Source organism: Mus pahari, chromosome 15 (genome assembly GCF_900095145.1).
Source record: "Mus pahari chromosome 15, PAHARI_EIJ_v1.1, whole genome shotgun sequence".
NCBI lineage: Eukaryota > Metazoa > Chordata > Mammalia > Rodentia > Muridae > Mus > Mus pahari.
The window spans coordinates 75,639,071-75,645,001 of NC_034604.1; the positions used below are offsets into that span (position 1 = coordinate 75,639,071).

Consider the following 5,931-nt stretch of genomic DNA (forward strand, 5'->3'; position numbering starts at 1 on the left):
GTCTTAATCTTCTGGATTCAATCACCACTGTGTCTCAAGATCTCCATACCAAGATCCAGATCAGAAACTTCTATCTCCCAGTCTCCAGATTAGGTCCACTGGTGAGCCTTCCAATTCTGGATTGTAGTTCATTTCAAATATAGTCAAGTTGACAACCAGGAATAGCCACTACAAGGACCTAACTGTGCCAACAAAAGTGTGTTCAGGCAGTGACGCTGGATGACACAGGGGCTCACAGAGAATGTTCCATGCCAGTTCTGCACCCGCACCACGGGCTGCCAGCCACCACACCACGACACACATCACAGTGCAACACCGTTATTGAAATGGAAGGTGCCTTCTAGTGACAGCCAGGTTACTTTCCAATTCTGCTAACATGTTAATTGTGACGTGATTAGCAGTGGCTCTGCTTCTCAGGGCAGAAGCCATCTTACAGGGATGGGAATCTTTGTAGTTTCTGTGGCACCGCTCATGCTGTTAAGGCTCTTCTGCTGGTGGCTAACAGCAGTACAGACATCACACAGACACGTGTACATGTGCGCGCACATACACATATCAGACACATACATGTACAATCAGGCTACACAAGTGTATATGAACCCACAGGTGTGCTCACACATTCACAGTTACCTTGCACACACACGTAACACAGGTACCCACACATGTGCAAGTACACACTCTGTGTGCACACATGAATGCACACAGGAGCTGGCTGTGTGTTCTGCTTTCATCTGTAAATAATAATAGATCAATGTCTCTACCAGACCAACTAGCTTAGATGAAACTCTTGTGAGACATGAAGAGTTTTAGAAAATTGTCTCTCCCTGCCTCCAAGTTCTATTTCCAACTATAATTCTGTTTGCATTTCTTTTCAGATAAACCCTCTCGGTCTCTGTTCCTGGAAAGGTTATACAGAGGCATGCATTGCTGTTGACCCTTCTATACACTTCCACACATGCACGGGCTCATGTGCACACTACACACAGTTCTCTAACAGATCAGCGATTCGACATGGCAGCGATTGTACTGGGGAAGAGGAAGCAAACAATTGGCTGTGAAGAGTGAGAGCCGTGCCCTGGCACAGCCAGTGTCTGCTGAGTGCCATCACTGTTGCTGCTCATCGCCCACAGTCTGGTTTCTCATCATTTAATTCTGCAATGATTACATAACAAGGAACAGTTACTCTGTTTACCTGGAGTCTTTCTCTGATGTGTGCTCATTTTCCTTCGCCCCTGTGCCATCTGACAGACATTTGAGCTGCAAGCCCTTGTCTGAAGCCTCATGCCTTGGCCTGGCTGTCCACTTATTCCCTGATTCTTGTGCTCAAGTTTGATGACGCCCTTGTCACTCTAATTTCCCCCATCCCCCAGGGAGCTTCTGGTCATCCACTGGGAAGTCATCCACTGTGGAGCTTCCAGAAGGTGCCTGAATCACAGTGACAAGCCACCATCAATACTCCAAAGGCTTCCAGAAAAGGCGTGTCACTGAGAGGATGTCTTTGGAAAGGACTGGAGATGTGTCTAAAATACACAGTGTTCTAGGTTTGTGTATTGCACACACACACACACACACTCCTATATTTCATGATAGCTTATTTTTCTTAATTTCTGACCCCTGAACTTTTAAAATGCCAAATTAATTTAACATTAAGAAATCTACTTTTATGCATTTATTCTTTTGATACATTTTGTAATATTGTTGCAATTCAAATTGTAACTATAGTGCTCCCCCAAAGTGGAAGCAATAAGCATCCAACACAAACAAGAGACAGAAGAAACAGCCTAAGACGATTGAGCTGTAAGATTAGATTGAGGGATTTTCCCAGAAGGCAACGGGAAAGGAAAAGAGAGAGAGAGAGAGGAAAGAGGTCACAAAGGTCATAGAAAGAGAGGGTCAGCAGGATTGGTAAGGGGAGAAAGTGGAGACTATTACCCCCTCTTCAAAAAAAAAAAAAAAAAAGGTTTCTAGACTTGAAAAACAAAATAAAACTAGGAAGGAAGGAAGGGTAGAAAATCACATGGATGGCAGCGAAATCCAGCCTGCCCCGTACATAGGAAACGCTTTAAGGCCTTTAGGAGTGAAGAGCGACTCGCCACAGGAGAGAAAGGGTCAGGCTGCCCTTTCATGTGGAAACATGACCTCTGGACACATGGCAGCAGCGCAGAACTCTTAAACAAGGAGAGGAAATGTACTAGTGCCTAGGGTGCTATTTCCAGACAAATGCCCTTAACTTTTGAAAAAATAAATTGAGAGAGAGGTGGGGGGGGGGAGGTGTGTGGGGGAAGGGAAGAACGCTCAAGTGAGCAAAATCAAAGGCACAATGAAAGCGCTCTTACAGCTACCTCAGGCTGTCGATTAACCCAAAATCCACTTCTCATAAGAGAACAGTTTAGGGGGAAAACGTACTAAAAGTAAGAGAAATGTCCCCAGAAACTTCGTATACAAGACAGTAAAGTAAGGGGGTGTGTGAGCATCTTTCTGACATTATCTTGGAAAGTCTAGAATTTCAACTCTAATGAGCACAGCTATCACAGAGAATGGAGGAAGGCTGAGGAGGGAACTGATGGCCATGAGGACCTCTGCTCTCAGGATGGAACACCGCCATCGTTGTAAGGTTAGGGACAATCAGGACATACCCAGGAGACTCTGTCCTAAGACAAAGAAGCAACTGGAAACCCAACCCCATTGCTTCCAATCCAGGCAAAGAAAGTGTGCCCTATGCGGTTAAGGCGGGAGCAAAGGACAGAAAGGAAGGCCAGCACAGCAAACATTAGCGTACCAGAAGGTCTGGCTAGAGCTAGCTCTAAGCCCACATAGATTCCACCTATGGGCCGAACTCTACCTACAAACACAGCACAAAACACACTGGGAGCCAAAGACAATGAAGTATTGTAAACACAAGGATTATAAATTAACACTCAAATACCAAAGAAAGGAAGCCTGGTGTGGTGCTCTTAAAAATCTGAGATAAACCGGGTGTGGTGGCGCACGCCTTTAATCCCAGCACTTGGGAGGCAGAGGCAGGCAGATTTCTGAGTTTGAGGCCAGCCTGGTCTACAGAGTGAGTTCCAGGACAGCCAGGGCTACACAGAGAAACCCTGTCTTGAAAAACAAAACAAAAAACAAAAAACAAAAAACAAAAAAACAAAAAAAAACAAAAATAAAATCTGAGATAAAAGTCTTGAAGTCTGAGGATATTTTAAGAGGCAAAAGGTGATGTCACTCTCTCAGAAGTATAGATCCATTGATGGGTGATACAGAGCCATCCATTAATTCCAAGATGGGTCAAGCGAGAAGATCAAAGCCAAGGCCAGATACCAAAGATCCAAAGGAGCAATGTGGGTACACGGCAAACAGGACTCTGACCTGGAGAGAGCACACGTTGCCTTGAATACACATGTGAAGCTGATGCACACATAGGCCAAGGGTTAGGGTCACACTTTGAGCCTGCCTCACACTATGCTCTTTCATCCCCACTACAGCAAAAACAGAAATGGCCGTGGCTGGCAGGAAAGGTCATCTGGCACAAGCGCTGCCCAAGAGCCTTTTCCACCTCTGGTCAGCTCTGTAACCTACCTGCTCATGTAAGGGACAGACTCCAAGCTCCGTTTTCTACAGGTTTTATGAAAGATAGATTTGCATACTATGAAGTTCCCCTGTTAGAGCATATCTCTGCTTCAAAGGCCTTAGTATTTTCAGAGTTGGGCAATAATTGTCGTAGTCTTCTTTTAGAACATTTTCACTACCCTAAAAACCTGAAGCAGCCACTTTCTAGTTCCCTTCCCAACCTCACTCTGACACTGTTTCTAGCCCCAGCAGCCCAGGGTTCACTGTCTGTCCCTACAGACATGCCTATTCCAGATTCCTGCCTAAAATGATATTTAATGTTATCTTTTGTAACTAGTTTCTTCCATGCGGTATAGCGTCTTCAAATCACAACTATGTTGTAGCTCTTGGGAATAATTCATTCCTTTTTATAATATCTCAATAGGTAGGCATGCCACGTTTTGCTTTCTCATCAGCTGGCTGATATCTGCGCTATTTCCACTCTGGGGCTATTGTGCACAATGGCTCTGTGAATGGTAGTGTACACATTTGTGTGTGAATGCAGGTTTTAATTTCCTTGATTTTACTCCTATGAATACAACCGCCTGGTCATGAGCAGAATAGAGTGAGGTATGTCTGTAATCCAAGCACTCCAGCGGCAGAGGCAGGAGGATTTTGACATCCAGGTCAGCCTGGGATCCGCAGTGTGTTCCAGGCAAGTCCAGGCTTTGCGATCCTTCCTTGCTGGGTCAAGAGGTAACCTTTTTAGACACCAAGGAATGACTTCATAGTCTTTGCTTTCAGCACGTATGTACATGGTGTCTTGAACTTCTCAGCACCCTCCTCCCCACTGCTCCTCCTCTTTCCACCACAGCCATCACAGGAAGTGTGGGGTGGCATGCCATTGTGGTTGTACTTGCATTTCTTGTAATGTAGTCATTAGTGTCTGTGCATGTTTGGTGGCCACTGGGAAAATGCCCACTCCAGTCCCTGTGCATTCCTAATTGGGTTGTCATTTGACTACTGAGTTGTAAAGTTTCCTAAATACAATCCCCTTATGAAACGCATGGCTTAATAATGTATTTACCCAAACTCTGTGCCATCTTCATTTACAGCATAGTATCACTGGAAGTCGAAGCAAATTCCTTTAATTGATTAGTTAATTTTAAGGATTTATTTTATTTTTATTTATGTGCCCATGTATGTATGTATGTATGTATGTGTACATATTCCAGTTATCACAGAAGCAAGAAGAGGGCATTGGATCCCCTAGAGCTGCAGTTACTGTTGTGAGCTGCCTGACGTGGGTGTTGGGAACCAAACTCAAGTCCTCTGGAAGGACATCGCATACCTGCACTTAGCAACCCCCTCAGCCCCTAATTATGTGTGCATTCATCTACTTATTTATTATCTATTTTACTTACTATTTATGGTGATTTGCCTACATGTGTGTCTATACTACCTGTATACCTGGTGCCCATGAAAGACAAAAGAGGGGATCAAATCCCGCTAGAACTAGAGTTACAGATGGTTGTAAGCCATGATGTGGGTGCTGGGAGTCAAATCCAGGTCCCATGGAAGAGCACAGGCTGCTTTAACCCCTGATCCATCTCTCCAGCACCCTATTTATTTTGAGTCAGGGTTCATGTGGTCCCAGCTGACATCTCCCCCAGTGTGTAGCTAAGACTGCTTTTAAGCTCCTAGCCCTCCCGCTTCCCCCTCCCAAGTACTGGGGTTGTACTGAGTGCCTCCACACCCCACAGAAGTTTTAAATTGGTCTTGACCACGTTCTATTTATCAGTCTTTGATCACTTACGACTGTGGTGCCCTAGCCAAGAAGCTCTTGCTTAACCCAAAGCCACAAAGATGCATTTCTCCTTTTTTCTTTGAAGAGTTATATGGTTTTCAGTGCTTACTTTTAGGGCCATTTCCTGCTCTGAGTTAATTTTTTGTATAATGTGGCACAGGGTCAAATTCCATTCTTTTCCATGTGGATATTCATTTATTTGTCTCAGCACTATTTCTTGAAAAAGATTACTTTCCCCCCTCCCCTCGAATTATATTTATATCAAACCTTACATGACCACGTGGCTGGGATGTAGCTTACTTAGTAGAATGTTTGCCTAACATACAGAAAGTCCTGAGTTCCATCCCACTGCATGTTTAAGCACAGTCATGCACACACACACACACACACACACACACACACACACACACACACACTATACACATGCACACATAAAAATACATATTTTTCATTTTGGAAAAAAATTGTTAATGATTTCAAAATCAGACGAAAGCAGAGTTTCCAGTAACCTATATACAGTATCAGTCAAGACAATGTAAGAGGAGCTGGGTGCAGCTCAACAAGAGGGTGCTAACACA

The 5,931-nt window shown here is 44.3% G+C and overlaps 1 long non-coding RNA gene across 1 annotated transcript in view; it reads left to right on the forward strand.

Moving 5' to 3' along the window:
* LOC110333544 overlaps nucleotides 1–1,193 on the forward strand; it is a 4,353-nt gene extending 3,160 nt beyond the window's left edge. Inside the window, exon 3 of the long non-coding RNA XR_002381082.1 lies at nucleotides 876–1,193. This is a non-coding gene — a long non-coding RNA (uncharacterized LOC110333544). The remainder of the gene's footprint in view (nucleotides 1–875) is intronic.
* The last annotated feature ends 4,738 nt before the right edge of the window (nucleotides 1,194–5,931 follow it).